Below are 23,938 nucleotides of genomic sequence, written 5' to 3'. Positions count from 1 at the left end.
GATGAATTCATCCGATGTGCCATTCCATATTATGAACAGGTTGTCAATAAGCCTTAGCCATAATATTTTTCTGTGTATTAGTCATTCCCTTCTCCCCAAGCCACCGTCTTCTCCCACTATCCAAAAGCGAGATTGGCGTAGCTTGGTGAAAAGGAAACTCCTATAGCAGTCCCACAAGTTTGACAGTATAGTTGTTGATCATAAAGAAATGCATTGTTTCTAAGGCATATTTCAGCCATGTCCATTATCATCTTGGTATGTTCTAGATACTTGATGTCTCTCTGTCGCAGGAAATATCCAAGTGCCTTCAGTCCTACATCATGCTCTAGAGATGTATAGAGAGATACTACATCAGCAGTAGCCAGAAGGTATCCCTCTTGCCAGTTTGTGTTGTCTAAGATTCTCAAAAAGTCAACAGTGTCCTTTATGTAGGAATTTAGTGTGGTCACTATGGTGGCTAGGAAATAGTCTACATACTTAGAAAATGATTCATATAGTCCACCGATACTAGATATTTATGGTCTACTGGGGGGGATAATTAGTGTTTTGTGTACCTTGGGGAGGGAATAGATCGTGGGAATCACAGGACTTTAAGTCTTCAGAAATTTTGCTTCCTCGACACTTAGTAGATTTTTTTCTTCCCAAGTGTCTATTTTGTGATGTCAGTTTAAAGTCAGTTAATTTATTGGATTGTTCTTCAGTTTCTTGTAGTTCTCACAATTGCTTAGTTGTTGTAAAGCTTTTTTTTTGTATTGTGTCTTATCCATTATCACAATATTACCGCCTTTTTCAGCTGGCTTGATTTCTATATTGTGATTATCCTTCAGTTCCTGTAAGGCATTTCTTTCTGCCTTAATAAAATTTTCCTTCCGTTTATTTTGTGCTTTGTTGTTTAAATTTTCCAGGTCCATTTTTACCAACTCATGGTATAGGTCAATTCTATTGCCTGGAGAGAGTATAGGGCAGAACTTGGATTTTGATCTAAAGCTGATCTTCTCACGACTTGAAGTACTTATACCTAAATCTCTGAGTATCTCTGATTCAGGTATCTCCTCATCTTTTAGATCATACGTTAAGTCATACATTGTTTTCAGGTCCGATGATAGTTCACTAGTTATTCCAGTTACTTGTGGGTATGCCTCCAGATCCGTGGATGACGCTGTTTTGTGTTTGGCAGAAAAGTCACTAAAATCAATTTGTGAACAAATTTGTAGACATTAATCCTTGTTTCCACGTAGTCATGATGTTTCTCTGGGCAAAAAGTCAGTCCTTTATTTAGCAATTTCCGTTGATTTCCACTTAGTTCAAGTTGTGACAAGTTAAAATTAGATTATTCTTTGTCCAATCCCATTGTCAGATCTATTTTTTCAGTTGCGTAGAGGATATTGGTTTGTGTTTTTTGTTGGCTCTCCTTGTTTTTCTTCTTTTTGGTGGCTGTTTGTTTGTTTGTTTTTTTCCACGCCCACGTCTCGTAGTTTGTCCTCTCCCTCTTCCCAGTGTGCTGCCCAGTCTTTGGTCTATGTAGAATAGTCTAATTTTCTCTCTCAAAAAAAAGCATTGAAAATGCAATAGGTCTCCCCTTTGATTAAGTTAAAGCCATTTGCTTTGTTAATGGTATTGTATAACAAAGCAAATGGCTTTAACTTAATGAAAGGCAAGACCTATTGCATTTTTAATGCTTGTTGACCGTGCTGTGCGACGCCCTCAGATTCTCACCCATTGTAATGTTCTTAATAAAATGGTTTTTAGAGGCACCCTCCATTCTCCACCCTTTAAACTAAGGTCACCTATTAAGGACAGATTAGGTATGGGGTCCTTAGCAGGTTGTGTGTGACATGTGCACACATGTGCAGGCTGAATGAGAACGTTTGTTGTCTGACTCAGCATGGGAGCTGTACACAGGTAGTACCGTGACAGACGAGGCCCAGTCTAAAATTCTATGAATTAACTGGGTACTTAGACGCACTACTTCCCGTTTGTAAAGTGTATAATGTTTCCACTTGTGTACTTTGGGGCTTATTTACAAGCCCCTTGCACCATCTGAGACACTGAACTCCTTCCTCCCGCAATAAAACCATCCCCTTTGCTACCCACACACTGTTCAACATTACCAGTCACCAGACCACATCTCCCACTCATCACCCGACAACCTGGCTACCAGCCTCACAAAGGGCATTCTTTAAAACTCTCATCCTTTCCTTCAGGGATGTACATGGAACGTCACACACTAATCTCTCCCAGAACCCTTCTTGGTGCCTCTTAACTCAAATGATGCACTCCACAAACCTAAAGCACTTTTCCATCCTTTAACCACACTGTATTATATATACGTTTTGGAAACGCGAAGCATTATGGAGTAACCTGAATTATTAGCTCCTCCCCACAGCAAATTATGAACTAAATCCTCTGCTCATGCATTCGGCTGCCCTTCAGACGAACCTCTCCAACCTTCAGCACCTGCCTGGCTGATCCGTCCCTTCAGTCTCGCTCCCAGCTGTTAGACTTCTTCGAACTACATATTGATTTGATTACACCACGATATATGATGATTATAATTAATGTACCATCATTGCGTTGATCACTGACCATCAATCATCTCTCCACCAATCACGCAACCATACCACCACCAATGGTATATTATGCAGTCTTGATATATATGGGGTATAGCGTATAGGATATATATCCTTAATTGTAAAAAACAAGCAAATACAAAATGGCAGAACAGAAGCATCAAGTACTAAAGGAAAACACAAATCACCCCCACTCCACATCTCTTAAATTTGAAAATGTGATGCTGTCAAAATGAGGTGACACATACAGGTTGATATACTTTTTGAGGTTTTGTGCTACACAAATCTCATCACACTCTCAAATGCTGCAAGAGTCCTGTGTGCATCATCTAAGATGTACTCTAACCCTTATTCAATTAATGTAACTTTATTCGGCATGGAACCAGAATTTTCCCCTCTTGAAGGTTAGAGGTGAAACCCGAAGACTTCTCTTGTGTGAAAGCAAGTTCCTGGTTGTAACTGTGATGAGGCAGTTGTCAAATCGGTGGTTGCCGAGATAAATTGTGCCCCTCCCACTCCCCCTAGGGGTCTCCCTCTTACGTCCCCCTGTGCCCTGGCCCCGATATATTTGGAAATATGGATGGGTGGGTTGCTGTTTGCAGAAGTACTCTAGTGTGATTACCTGCTGCTTTCTTTTCTTGAATATTCCCCTTTATTGTTTAATTGAGATACATAGCACTGTTGATTTGAGGTGATTGGGTCACTATCCCTGTTAATGCCTTGCTGTTACACTGAAGATGTATAATCCTGTGCCATGCGAACTCCAACTGTATTATTTAACTGTGCCTTGATTTTTCCACTGAGTACAATAAAAACATGCTTAAAAAACTTGATTCGGTCATATTAGAATAGACCACACAAGTACAGTACAATCATAAGCAACAAAGCACCAGGCTAAGACTGACTTGCAGGATTCATATAAGTAACTCCTAGAACACTACAACTGTCTTTGGAGAGGGTTCAGCTCGCTGAGCCATACAGAACTAGTGCATCCTGCTCTGTGCATCAGAATAAATTTATAGCTGGGTGCCAGAACTGTAATACCAATGAGAATATGGCACCCTCATCTGATGATGCCCATTGATAATACCATCATTTACTGCAGTATTTCAGAATCGGGCACAACCCCTCTCAATGTCATTGCAACAGATGAGGTATAGCAACTATGCTACCAACCTGCGTTCTAATTCCATCCTTGGCACTTGACCCAAAAACACTGTCTGATCTTGGGCGAAATATTATCTCCCAGTTTCTTTAACAGTGCATAGGTCAAACACACAAGGGCACAGTGTACAGACCAGTTGTCTGATCTTATCACAGCTTGGTTTCTAAATTAGAGCCTCGTTATATTCTACACACCACCAGACCTATATAGAGGAACTGCACTCCAGAATCAAGGACAAAACAGAAACAGTGGATTCTGGGAACACCACATTCTGGATTCAATGACTCCAGCAAACGCTCAGAATAATATAAAATCAGAGTCACTTGAAACGTGATAGCCAAAAACAGATAAGCCTAAATGATGTTCAAAAATCGCAGGCACGTTTTGCCCATTTGGCCTTCAGGATACAGGTGTTGTAAATTGAAACAACAATGTGATTAAGCATTTACTAAAGACATGAATTCCCCTTCTTTAGAGCATGTCTCTTCTGTTATGTTGACTGAAGTTCGGACTCCATTTTGTATTGTCATGTCTCCACGTGTTCACCACGAGAAGAGTCCTACCTCCGTGTTAGTTGCTTCTGTAATCTGCCTAGTAACAGTCTATAAATAGCTCCTTTGTCCATCTGGCGCATGCCCCGACTTGACCACATCTGTTATCAGTTAGCCTTGCTTGACCATGCTTTCGCGGGCTCAAGGAGTGTGTCAGCTCCGCCCATATATTGATTCAGTATCGAAAATGACCATAAATGGTAATATTCTCTCCCTCATGTTGTATCCACCCACTTATGAGCCCCTCTGTTATGTATAAAAGGGGACCATGTATGCAAGTTCTTTGTGCTACTCTATGCAATACTGAAGAGTGTTGTATGGATTGTAGGACCACCCTTAAGGGTTAATAAATCTTGTCTTTGTACTTTGCAGTTTCCGTGCCAACTTCCTTATAGATTCCATTGCAGGAGAGCGAACCCTTGTGTCCTGCGGGCCTAGCTGGGGCCTGTATTCATCAATTGGCGCCCGTCACGTGGGGCTCATCGGCGACTCGGATGCTCGAAGGACTGGTCGCGACGAAGGTGAGGAATTTGGCCGGGGATGTGATCACTGCCAGCGGCGTTTTTAGCCCTGGCATCCCAAGGTTTTTTCTTCCTTCCCTTCCGAGCTGACCGTCTGGGTGGCGCCGGTCCTCGACTGAGACCTCTTCTGTCGGTCCTGCCGTGAAAGCCGTTTGGGCGAATTTTGGAGCTTGGCAGTTGGAATCTGGACTCTTGATTGGTAAGAACCGTTGTACGGTACTTGCTCCGAGTTTTTGAAGCCTGGTCTGGCTATTTGAGTTTGATTTGTGATGACTGGTCATATTTTGTATTGGTTATTGTGAAAATATATGCGTTGCAACACATATAGGCAGGTAATGTGGAGAGATTTCTCCGGAGCTGTGTAACTTTGAACGGCGCAACGATTAAGTGCCATTTTCTTTATAATATTGCATATTTTGCATTATTTCTGAGCATGCCTGCTTTTAGCGCACTCCGTAAGTGGTGCTGCTGCTTTGGAAACCGGTTAAACCTCGAGGAATCTGCTCCAGCTCCCCCAGAGGGGACTCCTAATAGGGATATGTATGTGAAGCATGGTCTTTCTTCCATAATGTACAGCACAGTATGGAGGAAATATACTAAGAAGGATCCTGAGTTACGATGGCCTTTGTATGGATCGTTTGATATGCGTAAGATTGAGTATGTGGAACAGTGTATGTGCAAACGACGTGCTCGTCAGGATATGTTTGAGTGTGTGCGGTTGTGGGTGAAGGAAGTACGTGAGCGAGAGAAACGTGAGAAAGCGCTGTTTGATCAAGAGCAGCGGAAGAATGATCATGTGCGAGCACAGGAAGCGAAGCGTCGGGAGGACAGAGAACAGACGGAGAGACAAGAGAAAGAGCGTAGGCTGCAAGTCTCGGGTCAATATGCTGTTCGTCAGCCACTTTATCCTGTCCTTAATAATCTTGATGATGATTTTTATTTATTAGATCGCTCTCCGCCCCCTTATGTTGGCGCATCTGCCCCGAGGCAACAAGATTCTGAATCGGTTCCGGGTAAGGTAGACACGCGGTCCATGCTACCGACTGACCGAATGGGTGAGCTTCGGCAAGTTTCTTTTCGTGCACTCAAGGGCAAGGTATCCCTGGATGAATTGTTGCGCTCTTGGGAGCCGTGGCAGGATAGAGAAAAATTTTATTTTTTGGGCCACTTTTCTGAGGAAGTGATTGCTGCCTTTCGGAAATATTCCAGTGTCTTTGAGCCCGATGATGTGGTATTGGATGCTAAAGCATTGCGTAACGGTGTTTTCTCTCCCTCTAAGGCGCCTGATGCGGCTCGGCGGCTGTTTGCATTGCGGGACGCGGTGATGAACCTTAAAGAAAAAGCGCGCCAACAAGCTGGGGAGGAGAAGCAGTCGGATTCGTGTACAGCAGAGGGCCACTCATCCACCTCCCAGTCAGATAAGAGTGACATAGTGCATGCTAAACCAATGCGAGAGGCGGCGCCTTTGTATGTTCCTCCTAAAGGAGCGGGGACTAGCCCGGACATCACCTCCGCCGATGCTAAGGGATATTTTGTGTATAATTGGGTTTATACTCCCTGGCATAGAGCTGATGTTATGGCATTAAAGAATGCATTGCCTGACCCCCGCAAGAATCCAGCGGCCTTTTACGAAGAAGTCGAAGGGGCCTTGAATTCTTGCGTTATGACCTTAGCGGATATAGATCTGTTCTTTGGTCTTATTCTACCACCGGATATGTGGCGATCTGTCCGGAAGGTGGATGATCCAGCCGCTTTTAAGGCTCGGTGGTCTGAGCTTGAGGATGAGGATAGGGAACGGAAGCCCGCGCAGAAACCACCACAGATTATCTTAGATCTCCCCGCTTCTATTCTGACTAAGCTGAAGACAATCATCCCCCCTAAAAAGATTGACTGGAATATGTTAGCTTCATGTAAGCAGAAAGTTGACGAGTCAGTTGCAGACTTCTTTACGCGCTTTGAGGAGACGTTTCATGACTTTAGTGGCCAGTCGCTTACGGATGATACGGGTCGACACCTTTTTGCTGATAAATATGTGGCTAATTTATTGCCGGCAGTTGCGGCCCGTCTAAAGGCGAGTGAGAGTTCTTGGTCCTCTGCGACCCCGACAGCCCTCCTGACTATAGCTCAGTATTATGAGCGTCAGGAGCAAGAAGCGAAGGGTCAGGAGGAGAAGAAATCGAAAGATCTAAAAACAAAGGTGATGTTGGCACAAGTATATGGCCCGCCCCGACGGGGTGTTAATAGAGGTAGGGGAGGATTTTATGGTCCTCCCTCGGGCCGATCTGATTTGAATAGGAATCAATGTGCGTATTGTAAGCAATCGGGACATTGGGCTAGAGATTGCCCGGCGTTGCATGCTTCGCGTCAGGGGCATAGTCAGGGTGGCCCGAGAGGTAGAGGGGGTTTTTCGAATTTTAGAGGGAATTCTAACGATCACGCTCGTTTTGACCCTGCCGGGCAGCAACGAGATAGACCTAATGTTTTCGATCGCCAGAACCAGTATCAAGTGTCGGGGATTGATCGTTCTGGGTACCCTGATTCTCAGCATGCATAGGAATGCGTTGGATGGGGGTTAGAATCAGTTGAGGTGCCGGTTGATCAGAAGGGTCCTTATGTATCAGCTGAGGTTTTGGGCTCTACTGATCAGTTCCTAGTGGATACAGGAGCGACACGTAGTGCGCTGTCTAAACAATTGGTTCCGAGGGCTCCCCCATCTGGCTTAATGGTTACATCGGTAGGGTGTGACGGTACACTCTCCCGAAGCCCTCTTTCGCGGCCCCTCACATTTCAGGTTGATTCTTTTTCTGCATCCTGCCCGTTTCTGCTTGCCCCGCACACGCCGGATAACATTATGGGCCTTGATATGTTAAAGCATTTTAGGGCTACGATCCGCTGCTCCCCTGCTGGTGTGCGGGTGATATTGAATGACAATTACCCCCGGTCTGAACGAATGTCTGTGGTCACAGAGGATGCTCTGTTAGCTACCCTCCCTCGTGCTTTGTGGGCCACTTCGGATACTGATGTGGGACAGATGGTGATTCCGCCGGTCAGCATTAGTGTTCAGGAGGGGGCGGTGTTACCGCGCCTCCCACAGTATCGTATTTCCCAGGAGGGGGAGGAGGCTCTTATACAGATTGTGCAGGATTTGATTAACGTGGGGGTAGTGGAGGAAGTTCCCTACAACATCTGTAACAGCCCGATTCTCCCCATTTTGAAAAAGGATACGGATGCCAAAGTTTATCGGTTTATCATTGATTTGAGAGAAGTAAACAAGATCGTGATACCTCAGTACCCAGTGGTTTCTGATATCACGACGTTGCTTACTTTGGTCCCGCCTACGGCGACCATGTTCTCAGTTATTGATTTGAAAAATGCCTTCTTTTCCATTCCCATTCATCCCGATAGTCGATATCTTTTTGGGTTTACTTTAAATAATAGATCTTACCGTTTTTGTAGGATCCCTCAGGGCTACACAGAAAGCCCTAGCATTTACAGTCAAGCTTTGAAAAGACAATTGGATTCCTTTGTTCTGCTCGAGGGGGTCGCCCTCATTCAATATGTCGATGACATCTTGCTGGCGGCTGACACCCCGGACTTGTGTGAAAAGAGTACGTTATCCTTGCTTTCCTTTTTGGCATCCCACAATCATAAAGTATCTCGGAAGAAATTGCAGTTCTGTAGACCAAAGGTGACTTATCTGGGTCACCTTTTGTCTAAGGAGGGGCGTGCACTCACACCAGATCGTATCCAAGTAATTCTGGACACGCCAACACCGTCCACGCAGAAGGATGTGCGTGTATTTCTGGGTCTTGTTTCTTTTTGTAGGCAGTGGATATTGGGGTTTTCACATATAGCTAAGCCATTATTAGCCCTTTTGACAAAAGACACGCCTATCCCGATCCCTTGGTCAAATGAGTGTGACGCTGCTTTTCAGCAATTACGACAGGCCCTTTGTTCAGCACCAGTGTTAGGGACCCCTGACTATACAAAACCCTTTTCGTTGTATGTGCATGAGAAAGATGGATGTGCGTTATCAGTTTTAGTGCAGATGCACGGCGATAAGCAGCACCCTTGTGCATATTTTTCGGCTGTACTTGATCCTGTCGCCCGAGCATTACCAGGGTGTTTTCGCTCGGTTGCGGCGACAGCTGTGTCAATACGCCAGAGCGAGGGAATTGTGTTATCTCATAAGTTGTTGGTATTAGTCCCCCACGCTGTTGATGCCCTGCTTAATCAAACAAAGACGCAGCATTTGACCAGTGCCCGTTTAACGGGATATGAGTTGACGCTTTTGGCTCCTCATATTACGTTAAAAAGGTGCGTAACGTTAAATCCGGCCACATTGTTGCCATACCCCGAAACTCAGTCTGAAGCACGGAAAGCACATGATTGTATTCTTGTAACTGAGGAACAAACAAAGGGTCGTATTGATCTCCAGGATACGCCCTTTCCAGATGTAGATGGAGAACTGTGGGTGGACGGATCATGCCTGAAGCTACCAGATGGTACGACTTCAGCGGCGTATGCAATTACCACATTGCAAGCGATAGTGGAGACAGCACGCATACCACAGAAATCAGCTCAAGCAGCGGAACTGATAGCATTAACACGAGCATGTGAGCTCAGTACAGGATTGTGTGTGAATGTTTATACAGATAGCCGCTATGCCTTCGGAGTAGCGCATGACTTCGGCCTGCTCTGGAAGGAGAGAGGGTTTTTAACGTCACATGGAGTACAGATAATGCATGGAGAGTTAGTTCACAACCTTTTAACTGCATTGACATATCCGAAGAAAATTGCCATCGTTAAATGTAGCGCCCATAGGAAAGTAGTCGATAAAGTTGGAGAAGGGAATGCGTTAGCAGATCGAGTGGCACGGGAGACTGCGATGCAGCCCGGTGCTACTGCCATGTATGTAGTGAAGTCACAGGTGGAAAGATGGCATGATGCGAAGGAAGAAGTGCGAGAAATGCAAAGGACCGCTTCTGATAAAGAGCGGGAGCAATGGGCTAGCGAGGGAGAATTGGATGATGAGGGCTGCTGGAGAAATAAGCAGATGGATAGATGGAAATTACCCACGGCTTTTGTACAACCTATGGTTCAGATGGCACATGGGCTAGCACATGTTGGAGCTTCCGCAATTGTGAAATTGCTTACTCAAGTTTGAGAGCATCCAGAGATTGCTAGCACGGCAAAGAGGGTGGTGCAGACCTGTATGATCTGCCTGAGGTATAACCCAGGAAAGGGTACTCGAACTCCAGCAGGAGGATTTGTGACACCTACTGCACCCTTCGAGGTTTTGCAGATGGATTACATCCAGCTTGAGCGCTGTAACAATTTGAAGTATGTTCTAGTAGTGGTTTGCGCCTTCAGTAAATGGGTTGAAGCGTGCCCTACGAAAGACAATACTGCAATGACTACCGCTAAGCTGCTATTGAAGGAGTTCTTCCCTCGATATGGCGTTTGTAGACTTCTGTGGAGTGACAATGGACCTCACTTTATAGCGGATGTTATAAAGTATGTCTTGAAGGGCCTGGGCATCACCCAGAAGTTCCACGCAGTGTTTCACCCTCAGTCAGCGGGACTAGTCGAGAAGTATAATGGTACACTGAAGCTCAAGATCGCTAAAATTCAAGCTTCGACGTCTTTGACTTGGCCAGATGCTTTACCGCTGGCGTTAGTGTCAATTAGGTCGGTACCACACTCTCGAACCGGTCTTACACCGTACGAGATTGTCTTTGGACGCCCAATGAATATTTGGGGTCCACCAAAACCTAAGACTGTGTACGATGTACCTTGTGTAATGATGAATGATTATCTGGCACAGTTAACGGATAACTTGGTTTCTATTCATCAACAGGTCCGAGAGGCGCTCCCTGATCGGTCTACCGGTGAAGGACATAGTCTCCGACCTGGCGACTATGTCATGGTAAAGATCTTCGACAGGACGAACAGCTTGGAACCAAGATGGGTGGGTCCTGAGCAGGTTCTCCTTGCAACGAGGACGGCTGTGCGAGTTTCCAACAGAAAGAATTGGATTCATTCCCTGCACTGTCGGAAGGTGCCGCCTGGATTGGTGGAACCCGCTGTACTGACCGATCAACGAGAAATCCTGGCTGCAGAGAAAGGCCGTGCTACGGAGCCAAACGCCACTGAGGAGCTCTTCCCGGACCACGCGACTCCTGGAGGAAGGCGATATCATCTTAGACCAAGGAAGTGAGTTCTCCAGTACCGGGACATATTGTCAGAACGGCCCTTGGGTTAGTGAAACGGAGAGCCAATGAGGCAAGGGGGGGGGATCAGCCCTGCATTAGTGTAGCGACACCCGTCTTGGCCCGCTGGTGAAGAAATCGACCGCTGCCCAAGGGGAAGAGTTCTGACAAACCTTTTAGTTTCAGGAAGATATTGGTTCTTTATTCTGACATGGAGAAAAAGAAAATACTTTGTGCATCAGGGTTCATGCTGACAGTAGCTATCGTTGGGATAACCACATGGTTCGTGGAGGATGTGACTCCCGCTCGAAAATTACTTGTGTTGACAACTCCGGTGCCTGAGGAGCACTACTTCTATACATTACGTATCAAGAGTTGAAGCATCGACAGTCTTATTTGAATAACACTTTCATCCAGATGCTGCATCATACCCACGTTGCTACGAACGCTACGAACTGTTGGATATGTGGGATGATGCCAGCCCATCAGAAGAAAGGAGGAACGCCATTCATACCACTTCCTTTCTCTCATAATGGCTCTTGTAGAGCATGGTACACTTTGCTTTTTGCCACTCGGAAACCCACAGTGGGACGATTACTCTTCAGACTCAACAAAGAATGTCATCAGGATAAAAATGGGTATCCGCAAGCGAATGGGACAATCTGGGAATGGGAAGAGTACCGACCAGACAATGAATCGATTCCCTATATTTTCACGAACACCAGAGACACTGTGGGAAAGGACAAATTTGTGATTCAAGTGGCACAAGCTCAAGCGGACCTGGGTGTCCAGAGTGTGGGTTTTATTCCTGTTGGCGTTAGTGATTGTATTACTGTTTTGAACATCGATGGGTTGAACAATAGTACCTTTTTAGCCTCCCATAATACATACTTTGTGTGTGGAAATAAAGGTTAATACCGCTTGCCGGCTGGTTGGTCTGGGGTATGCTATGTGGCATTCCTATTACCTCCTGTATTCTTAGCACCAGCATCCTATCATAAAGATCTGAAATTATTGAATAATGTGACTGTAAATAGATATAAACGTACTCTATCAATTGATGATGTAGATCAGACTGATACCAGTCTGCAACAGTATATTGATTTTAATTTAGGATTGTTTTTCTTTGTTGGAGCTGCCCTAAACAGTAGGAAGGTTCGAAGGTTAACAAGAGTGGTAGAGGCTGTGACAAACCAAACTGCTGCTGCTCTTGGGAATCTTACGGAAGAATTGCAAATTACTAGAATTGTTGCATTGCAGAATCGCATGGTGCTAGATGTTATGTTAGCTGATCGAGGTGGAGCTTGTAAAATTATTGGAAGTAGCTGTTGTGTGTTTATCCCTGACCACACGCCATCAGTCTATAATGCTATTAACAGGCTGCATAAAATTGCAGCTGAAATACATACAGAAAACGGCACTTGGTCCTTTTCTGGATGGTTTTGGGCATTGATCACTGCCTGGGGGTGGAAGGTCTTAACTGGTCTCTGTATCATTGTAGCGGTTCTGTTTTCTTGTTGTATCTGTGTCCAATGTGGTCCCTTGCTCTGTTCCTTATGTGTATCATTCTGTATTTCCGATAAGAAAGCTATTGCCGATGTCGCTTATCAGAAACGTTTAGCTAAAGAAGTCGAAGAAATGATGACAATTGACATATATGATGATTATCCTAACAAACCGGATGTCTTCAGTAAATGCTGAAAGGGTCGTCTGTTGTAAATTGAAACAACGATGTGATTAAGCATTTACTAAAGACATGAATTCCCCTTCTTTAGAGCATGTCTCTTCTGTTATGTTGACTGAAGTTCGGACTCCATTTTGTATTGTCATGCCTCCACGTGTTCAACACGAGAAGAGTCCTACCTCCGTGTTAGTTGCTTCTGTAATCTGCCTAGTAACAGTCTATAAATAGCTCCTTTGTCCATCTGGCGCATGCCCCGACTTGACCACATCTGTTATCAGTTAGCCTTGCTTGACCATGCTTTCGCGGGCTCAAGGAGTGTGTCAGCTCCGCCCATATATTGATTCAGTATCGAAAATGACCATAAATGGTAATATTCTCTCCCTCATGTTGTATACACCCACTTATGAGCCCCTCTGTTATGTATAAAAGGGGACCATGTATGCAAGTTCTTTGTGCTACTCTATGCAATACTGAAGAGTGTTGTATGGATTGTAGGACCACCCTTAAGGGTTAATAAATCTTGTCTTTGTACTTTGCAGTTTCCGTGCCAACTTCCTTATAGATTCCATTGCAGGAGAGCGAACCCTTGTGTCCTGCGGGCCTAGCTGGGGCCTGTATTCATCACAGGCCTTGAATTGGTATACTTATAAACAAGCAATTATCAATCAATCAAAACAGTCTTTATTTCGACTTCATGTCATAAAAGACAATTTTAAAAACAAAGCTCACCATCATTTACAAAAATCACATTTTAAAACATTTCATCATCAAGTGTTTCCAATTTAGGCTATACATATAAAATTCATGGTACTAAAGCTAGGAGCAACATGATTTGTTTTACTGCATGAGTGGTATTCCTAGTCGACCAGATAAAAAAATAAATATCTGACTTTCATAAAAACAAGCTATAAGAATACAAAAAATTCCACCGTTATACTGGATTACTTTTAGGGCAGCTGGAGGGCTTTCAGTTTCCCAGCTCTAATTAGCCACATCCGTTTCAGAAATTTAGCTATGGCTATCACTATCATTTCAGAGCTATCGGATTTAAATATTCTTAGTGCAGTGATCCCCGTCCTAATACCCTTCTGAATACAGACTGCTCTTATCCATCTTAGGCGGGGGGCCTTATATATTGGGCAAATAAACAAAATATGTGCTATGGTTTCACGGTATATTTTACAAAAAGGGCACATTTGATCGTTTTTACTGGAAGCCCAATTACAGGTGACCGTGTTCAGTGGAAGAGTACCTACCCTGAACTGATGATATAATTTCCTATCTAGAGGCAATGTGATCAAATCCCAGTACATCTCATACCCAGTAGAATGTTTCAGCTCCAAAAAAACCTTGGTATGTGATGGATCTGTGTGTGACTGGAACTCCACCTGGGATATATGTGACCAGTAAGCCTCTTTCAACTCTTGTTTAGTAGGAATTATTGTCCCCTGTGGATTGTCCCATAGATCCCCCATTCCTAAGGACTTTAAAAGGATTTTTACCTTTCTGAACCAAGGAATTTTTTCCCCAGTATCCATATTACGCGTCTCCAAAAGTGCTAACGCATAGTGGTTCAGTTCTGGGGTAACCCACAGTCTTCTCCAGTAGGCAATTGGTCTAAATCTACATATATTTTCTAGACTCTGACACCCCAAATCCATGCGTAGAGGTATTAATGGTGTAGATTGTGGGAGGCCTGTGATACAGCGAAGAAACCTATTATGTGCTTTTTGTAAGCCTGCTATTTCAGACGACCCCCACAATTCAGCTCCATACAGCATGGAAGATCTTACTCTCGAGTCATAGATTTTTAATACTGGGGCTATGGGTTTGGTAGCTGATAGCTTAAATTCTCTTAACAATGCGCCAGAAAGTTGCGCATGCTTGGAGATTAAATGGGCCACGTGAGGCTTCCACTGTAACCTGGAGCCCAGTGTGATACCCAGATAGTTAAAGCTGTCAGTCTGCTCTAATAATTCCCCGTTCATAAAAACTCTGCCCCTGATGTTCCGATGCCTGTGCATTGTCATAAATTTGGTTTTGGAGACATTAACAGAGAGGCCAAAATCGTTACAAAACTTTTCAAAGCAGTCTATTGCCTTCTGTAGCCCTTCCTGTGTCTTGGATAGTAGGAGGGGGAAAGAGCGAGGAGACAGAGCCATGCCCCTGTCCGATTTTGTTTCTTCTTAATCAGCTCAACAATGCATTTCTGGTCGGTTTACATTCACCAAGAGCGCAGTTAACAAGACCGGAACTTTGTAGGCGGTGGTGGATGGTGGAGCTGGGGTGATTCACGTCACGTTGGCACAGGGATTATCACCTGTGTAGGAGTATTTAGTAGACGCTTAAAGGAATGGCATAGGATGAAGTGTCCTTACTCCTGAGCATTAATGAACTGTATGGAACGATAGAGAGCTGCCCTATTATATACGGAACTACTATCTATATTGGTTAGCATAATGCTCAAGTGTAGCAGCGAGAAAACTGACTGACACTCTAAACGTCCGAAATGCACAAACGGGGCTTTGGTTGAAAAGGCTGCAGGAGTGTAGCTATCACTGGTGTAGCAGGTACAGTGGCACCGAGACCAACGCCCAAAGGGTCCTACTGAACCCTGATAATAATTGCTGTATTTTACCACTCCAACAGCAGATAAAGGGGCCCGTTTCCTTTCATGCACCAGGGTCCATGGCATCCTTGCTGAGTGGGCGGGACTTAAAACATGGAAAGCTCCAGAGCCGCGAGGACGTTATAGCACTGTGTGCTAAAGTTCATTTAAATTAATGAATGAAGGCACTTCTCAAGCGCACGGTTACTCGAGTGTGTCCTGGTGCTGAGGCAAAGGAAGGGAAGGAATACACAGAGTTAAAGGCACATCATCTTGGGAACACGGGCACTATTAAAATGGTTTGCCGGCGCGGAGTTGGTTTACTATTAAAAATGGTTTCATGCACAGAGCTCCTGTGCCAAATGAGCTACCTTGGGGTGCAAATTAAGTGATAAAGCAATAACTAAACGCCATAATAGTGAAGGTATTAAATATAAAAAAAACTGAATGGAGCAGCGTAGAACTGCCCTTACTATTTGTGCACGGGCTGCATGAGGGTATTAAACTCTCCTTACTACAGAGGTTGGGCGCTGACCTCGAGGCACATTGTAGAAATGGACCCTGGGCAGCGACATGGAAGGGAGCGAACACCACAGAGCAAAACTGTCTTTAGGGCCGAGATAAAAGTCGGGACTGAATGGAGGAATTGCAGAATTGTAGCGCGTACAGAAAGAGAACGTGGCTGGGGGCATAGTTCAGAATACTTCTCAGTGCAGATCGGCTTAATTGGCTGACAGAACAGCGCCTCGACATGACTGGGTGCACAGGAGAGCTGTTTAAAAATAGCGCCAATGGCATCGTAATGAAAGAGGCGCCTGGACTGTCCTTAAATAAAGATATCACACGGTCTGTCTGGAGCTCTGTTGCGTGCCCTTGCTGCCGAGGCCGGGCGTTCAGTAAAGGGTATCTGAAAAGCTTTGACTGCTGATGAAGGATACGGGCTGCCAGGGACAGGTGACACATGTCAGAGTGTGAAGGTAGAACTGTCCTTTCATCTTTGACAGGCGTGGGGATAATTGAGATGTGCACAACTGCCCCTGGAGCAGATATATAACGTGCTGATAGGAATAATACAATGTACGGGGGTAATGGAATGTGTAGAATAATCCAATCTGTCCTTGGTGCAGACATAGTGCAGGGACAGAATGGGATAAGAACTAAATGCAGTGTGCGTGTATGAGCATCCCTAGGCAGTGGGCACCCAGAGAGGTTGCTTGAAGAGTGGCAAAACAGCGACCCATTGCGCGGGTTACCTGGGCAGAGCCTCTTCTATGCGCCTCGGCATGCCTTCCCCGCAGACTCCTCTCCGTGCTGCCCTCCAGCGCGGGCACTTAGCTCTGAGTCCGGATCCGGTAGGGAAGGCGCTCGGTCCGGAGTCCCGGGAAGTCAGAGAGAGATCCTGGACACTGCGCAGCTGCTTCCACTGCTCTGGCACGTGCTCTTGGGCTCTATGAGCGTGTGCTGAGGTGGGAAAGGCGGGTCACGTGCTCTGATGGAAGCGTGAGGCGCCCCCTTGTAAGCCTGCTAGTAGTAATCTCCACTGCCCAGGAGACAAATATTCGGGCAGTTGAGACCCGATAGCATGTCTTGAAACACTTTTAAAGGTCTATTTTCGAAATGTTTATGATGGTGTTTAACATAGTGGAAAATGTCAAACTCTGCGTGCCCCAAGCTGCGCGCAAGTGCTAAACGAGCCCCCCCCCCCTGCCTGCCAGGCAACCTGTGACGCTGGGCCAATCCCAGCACCGCTTGCGGTAAGGTAGGAGCTTACAGCAGGTGAAGCTCCCAGTGGTGATCGCTGGTCTTTATGAGGCCATGTGTTTGAAACACATGGCCCCAGAAAGATAAGAAACCTTTTGCGAGGACAGTAAGTCAAGCGAGCCAGTCCAACTGGGATGGCTCTAAAAGAGAAAAGTGTACATCACTGGAAGCTCTTTTCCAATGGCTGGCCACCGTTTAGCATAAACGGTGGCACCAGCCAATGGAAAAAAGGGGCGGGGCTTAAACCCCGCTAGTGAAAGCTACCCAAAAACATAAAATCTCGCCAGCGAGACTGCGCATGTCTGCGCAGCCACTATGCAAGACTATAGTAAGGGGCTCCCAAAAGTGCTCCCAAAAGCGCATTGCATGGCGAGCACGCGCACAATCACGTGCATCGTGCCGCCATGCAATCCACTTTCGGGGAAGCGCTTCAGCCCACTGGCGCGTGCACTGGCGACGGGCGTGCGGTTACGCGCACAATGACGAACAGAGGCGCCATATGGCTTTCCTCTCTCGTCATGGTGCGCGCACATCGCACACCACTCGCCAGCCAGCCTGCTTTCACTTTTGCGCCTGTCTTGTTTTTTTTCGCTCCCCACCTTTCCTCTCTGACCATGCCTCCCTCCTCTCCTTCCGCCCCCGCAGCCTCTCGTCCTTTTCTCCTCACTCCTCCACTCTGTTTTCCTAAACCCTCTCTGTTCAGCTTTCTTCTCTCTTTCTCCCAGTCTCCGCGTCCCTCCTTCCTCCGTGCTGCCTCTCTCCGCACGCCCGTACTTTATTTTTGACCCTCCTTCTTCGTTCCTTCCTCTTTTTGGCTCTCCATTCTCTATCTCGTACTTGCTCTCTTTATGACTTGCATTTCTTTCTTTTTGTCTCACCCTTTTTCTGCTCGACTTGCTTTAATACATACAGCACCCTCCTTCTCTTCCATATTCTTTTTCCTACACTTCTTTTCTTTTCGAACAATGGGAGAGATGTGGGTGGTGGAGGGAATCGTCCAAGAACAGGGAGAAACGTGCTTGAGATTGAGTGAAGTTTTTATTTTGTTTTTTTGAGTTTGTGCTTGTTGTGGTTCTTTCAGAGCTTGGGTCGAGCACGACGAAGCACTTTCAGGTGGGTTGAGATGTGCGAAGAGAGGTAAACAATGTTGCACGGAAAGCAACATGTTGCCATTAGGGTTAGACTTTTTTCGGTGGAGTTATCGGAGAAGAGAGCGGGCACATGTAGAGTTAGAGCTCCATAAAAAATGCCTAGAAACACACTGCCATCTGTACTTGTTGTGAACTGATGTAAATAAAACACATTAACCATGGAATTATCAGTTAATTCTAAATTAATACGCGCTATCATTACCCAACTCAGTAGCAGTGTTTTAGTTTCCTCACCCGCTGGCTTCACAAAAAGCTCAGCAGCAGGCGGAGGAAGCGTGCAAGTTATATGAATACCTTTGGAACCCAGGCCTTTCAAGTTACAGATTGTCGCAGTAGGTGTTCAACCCACTGGAATACCTCGCAGTCTGAAGCAAGGGGCGGAGTTAACGACGCCCGTTGCCATGCGTTCGCCTGTCACAGGATTCCAACCAATGAACAAGCACATACCTGCCTACGTATAGGGCCTCGCCCTGCGCCTGATGCTCACGCCACGATACGTAGGAGGTATCCCGGCAACGCACAAGCAGTGTCCAAAGTACTTGGAGCAGCTAGAAAGAACAAGCATTGGCTTAGCCAATAGGTCTCGCTTTTGGGACCTTATAAGTATTTAGTTATGCAGCACAATATCCTTGGTGCAATAACATCAACTGTTGCATGGCTAAAAACTTATAATGTCCCGAAGGCGAGACCTATTGGCTATGCCAATGCTTGTTTTTACAGATGTGGTGATGCCTTCCCCCCACTCAGATCTGCATCCGATTTGCTTGCTTCTAGTGTGCTTATCTTGTAATTGATTTTTGAGTACTGTAAATCTTTTCGCAAAGGTGAAGATTGTGCCCATTTCGTAATCCCTTTCATCTCTCCTAAATTTCCTTTGCTTCCTTTCTTCTATTTCTTTTTCGTTTTTATCTAGTCGTGCTTCCATTTCTTGTTGGTGCACGATGCTTTTATCATATTTCTTGAGGGATTGTATTTAGGCTTTAATGTTACCAATTGTTTTATAAATCTCCTCTAGGTCTTTTATGGCATATTTTATTATAATTTGCATCATCGTTCGTGAACATGCCATATTGTTTCTTCCAACATTTCAGGCTTAGTGTCTGGATGATTTGGTAGTATGAATAGTCTTAATCCTCTTGGTACTCTATTCACCTCTATATATTTCCCCATTGTAATTGTCTACCAACCTTTATTGATTTCTTTCCTCATTGCTTCTTCAAGATGTGAAAATAATAGTTTTAAGGTATTTCCTGTTAATGGCAGTTTGTCTGTGTCTGTAGTTTTTCCACCTATAGGTCTCTTCTCTTTTGTAAAGGATGTCTCTGCTTTTTGTAATATTTTAGAGACTTTTGCGTCCATTTTAGTATTAGTTGGTTCACTTTTTATTTGTTAAATACCTTGATTTAGGACTAGAGCACAATGTAGGTGATTCAATGTATTTAATTAGTTGACGCGGCTCATGCTGTCACGTTAATTCAATATGCAGCGCATTTGAATGCCTTTGTTTGCTCCAGGCATTTGTGACCGAGGCATTCGATCCTATGCTCTCATCACAGTCTCGGCAGAGCACATGTTTTACTCCTTTCACCCCTACGCTCAGTACACAGCCGCTTACCTCTCGGTAGTTTCTCCGATTCCTACGGCGTCCTCCGCCTCTGCTGGCCCGGTTGTTTCCCGTTTGGAGCTGCTGATTCCTGGGCCATGGCAGAGACTCTCCCCTCTTGGTGATCGGGTGAGTTCAGCCACTTCTCTTCACAGGGGTATGTTAGGCATCGGTGTCCCTTTCTGACAGAAAATTCCAGCACGTAGTTCAGGCTCGTTGTCGGGCGCTGCTGCTTCTCTAACTTTCCCAACAAGTGATCCTCCATGCGGCGCGCAGCTCGACCGGCGCGAGTAGCAGACTGGATCAAATTCTGCACAATACTTTTACCAACAAAAAGGATACTCGCACTCCATAGAGACCGTGTGTCAGGTAATTTTATTTCATTATTGCCACCCATCACCATACAAAACCAACACGTTTTGACCCAGAGATCTTGATCACGGTTTGCTAAGTCCATTTTCAGTTTCACTATTCATAGTCACCCACTTCTCGCATAATGAGGCATTGTGGGAATTGCAGTTCTAGGACACATAACTGTTAAGAAAAAGTTTACATATACATTTTTCAAGGTATCACTAAGTTTAACAATTGTTATGGGATTGAAACGTAATATATTTGCACAATTTTCTGTGTATTGAAATTTGGAGATTATGTTAAATTGGGAACACATTTTAGCATATCATTTTTTTTCACATTTAAAATCGTTTTTAAATCAACCCATGAAAGTTTTTGAATTGCTCTATTTTAAGAGCTTCCTATCTTTATATATATTCACTGAAAAAACCATAGGTTTCACACATGTTATAGTTAGCGGAAATTTTACTGATAAAAAACCAATGAAATTGCCCCGTTATAGTTAGTGCTGGCAACTATAACTCACGCGACCGCAATCCTCTGCTGATGCTAATACTGTATTTAGACACTTATTTGCCCATGTCTTCTTCCATACATTTTTAGCTATACATATATTACAAATATTTTTTTTTATAAAGACACATATGTCATCAGCAGAAGATTGCGGTCGCGTGAGTTATAGTTGCCAGCACTAACTATAACGGGGCAATTTCATTGGTTTTTTATCAGTAAAATTTCCGCTAACTATAACATGTGTGAAACCTATGGTTTTTTCAGTGAATTTGCAAGGTTTTTTAAATGCTAATTCCTAACTATAACGTGTGTGAAACCTATGGTTTTTTCAGTGAATTTGTACGTTTTTTTAAATGCTAAGTTACTTTACGCCATTCGAGGCGTGCGCACCCACTTAACGCAGTTCGTTCCGTGCACGGTTTTTATCAACTTTAATAAGCCCTGTACATTTAGTGGCCTTCGGCCACCAAAAGCACAGGGGGTGGGGTCAATGTGGATAGTGTTTTTTTATTTCGATTTTATAATTTCATGTTGCCAAAATTTAGTATTTTATCATCTCTAATAAGCCCTGTACATTTGCAGGCCTGCGGCGACCAAAATCACAGGGGGTGGGGTGAGTGTGGATAGTGTTTTTTTTATTTCTATTTTTTTACCGTACGCGTACGGTAAGCGTACTCGGCGAAATTGCCGAAAAAAAAAATAAACCGTTTTTGCTCTTGGGGGATCTTTGGGGACTCCCTCAACATGACTATGTGGGTGGGAGTTGTCAAAACAGCCCCTTTACATGTTTTTGGGCTTCATATTTGATAAATAACACTCAGTGCGAGAGACAAAATGGCGGACGCCGCTTCCTGGTTTCGGCCGATTCGAATGTTTACTAAGATCTAAGAGCCAATCAGAATCGCGCTCGCGCACGCCACCGTACGCGTACGGTAAGCGTACCGTAAGCGGGCTCAGATATATATATATTGATTTAAAGGCTATTTTCTCTGAATCTACTGAACAGATTTACACCAAACCTACAAAAGGCACTTCCTTGACCTAGGGACTACCTCTCTGCCAAATTTCTAGTAATTCTGTTCAGCCGTTCGGGCTGTAGCTCTGTCTAAAGGTCCTATGGAAAAATGCATGGGAAAAACGCGTTTTGGGACCCCCCTTTTATCTCAGCCCCCGCTTGACGAATCCCCCCGAGACTTTCAGGGTAGGAGCGGAGCGTAGCGCCCCACCTATTTTGAGAAATTCGCGAGGATTCATCGACCGGCGCCAAAGTTATTCAAAATAGAATGTTGCGGATTTCCTATGGAAAAAGGGTCCTAACTATAACTACCTACTGGCGACCGCCAGTAGGTAATATATATGTATTGCCACTCACCGTGCAATCAAGCACGCGTGCACTCCTCTCGTGAAATAACGCCAACTTCAAAATGCTCCAAAGAATTTATTTTCAATGCATCGAGCCAATAAGAAGCACCCAACACGTTTCGGCGAAGCCGCCTTCCTCACGTGAGCGGCTTGAGTGTCCCGGCTTCTTCTGAGGGTGAGGAACGGAGATATATATATATTCAGCTCCAGAAAACTCTACTCAGTGAATATATATATATATATTCTATCCAATCCTGGTTTCGTCGATACAAAGCAGGCACTGACTCCGTGGGATACCATTAATCAAAGAAATCTTTTATTCCATATGATGAAACCCAGACGCGTTTCGGCGGACAAGTCCGCCTTGCTCACTGTGTCTGGCATCACTCAAGTAAGTTCCTTTTAAAGTTTCAAACACTCGTGACACAAACCAAAGTGGTTGCCATAGTAACCAAAGGATTAGTGAAAGACATAGGAAAGTTTTCGTAAACAGTGCATGTTCTGACTCACAATTCCTAGGAAAACAGACCCCACTTGCCACTTTTTGCAAAAATCAAACAATATAAGATGTAAATTACATCTTTACCGCAATCGGATACAACAAAAATTTCGGAAACTTCCAAAACATTCCCAAAGAATAAAATTCAATACATTATCTGTATTAGATGAGTTGCGGGCTACAAAGATGTTAATCCATCAAAAAAGTCTCTACCATTAATATCAGTGAAATGGTGATTCTAATTGCCTCAAAGTAACACACATGTGCATGAGATAGTTTATGGGCATGTGGATGGATTTGAAATGGTGCGCGCTAATGAATTCATAAGTTTATTATGCCCAAGTGGGCAGGAGTATTGAAGTTTCTATCATATGGTCATACCCTCTCTCAATTCAGTTTCATTGGTATTTAATGGGTCTGTTAATTAATATATACACACACACACATAGATTTGCTGTTTATAGTATTAAATAAGAAAATCTATTTTTTATCTAATGTAAAATATATTTTTAATAATGGTGTATAATAAATAGATATATATATATATATATATTATGTACTGGCGGTCGCCAGTAGATAGATATAGTTAGGACCAAGTTTCCATAGGAAATCTGAAAATTCTATTTTGAATAACTTTGGCGCCGGTAGACGAATCCTCGTGAAATTTTCAAAACTAATGGGGCGCTCCGCTCAGCTCCTACCCTGAAAGTCTTGGGGTGATTCGTCAAGCGGGAGCTGGGAAAAAAAGGGGGGTCCCAAAACGCGTTTTCCCCATGCAATTTCCCGTAGGACCTTTAGTCGAAGGTACAGCCCGAACGGCTGAACAGAATTACTTGAAATTTGGTAAAGAGGTAGTCCTCAGGTCAGGCATGTGCCTTTTGCATATATGGTGTCAATCTGTTCAGTAGTTCCTGAGAAAATTTCAGTTAAAAGTACATCTATATCTATATGCGTGCACCGTGCGTGCACGCACCCTAACGTGAGCGAGCGTAATTCTGATTGGTGGTTACATGTCAGTCAACATTCAAAGCGGTCGAAATCAGGAAGTGTCGGCCGCCATTTTGTGTGTTTGGGGTGTGACAATGAAAATGAAAGGTGGAGAACGTGAAAAGGGGGCAGGGTACAGAGTTCCTGACCCCCTAGCCTTTGTCAGGGGGTCCCTAAAGGACCCCGAAGGGTGAAAACAACATTTTTTTTTTCAAAAAATCGCGAGGTGCGCGCACGGCAGAAAAAAATCATTAAAAAAATAGGATTAAAAATCAAGTGTAAGTGTTTGGATGTTAGGTGGCTCTAAAAAGAGCCGTTGTGTTAATTGAGGAACAGAGGAACAAAAAAATGAAAAAAATCATGGGGTGGAGCATGTGTGCTGCTGTATCTTCCTCTC

At 44.5% G+C, this 23,938-nt stretch overlaps 1 protein-coding gene across 1 annotated transcript in view; it reads right to left on the bottom strand.

The window, feature by feature from the left end:
* The window catches only part of DNAH5 (dynein axonemal heavy chain 5), a 5,853,083-nt gene that overhangs the window by 3,051,419 nt on the left and 2,777,726 nt on the right, over positions 1–23,938 (bottom strand). The gene's annotated exons all lie outside the window — the stretch shown is intronic.

Source organism: Triturus cristatus, chromosome 5_2 (assembly GCF_964204655.1).
Source record: "Triturus cristatus chromosome 5_2, aTriCri1.1, whole genome shotgun sequence".
Classification (NCBI taxonomy): domain Eukaryota; kingdom Metazoa; phylum Chordata; class Amphibia; order Caudata; family Salamandridae; genus Triturus; species Triturus cristatus.
This window is presented reverse-complemented; position numbering and strand designations above follow the sequence as displayed.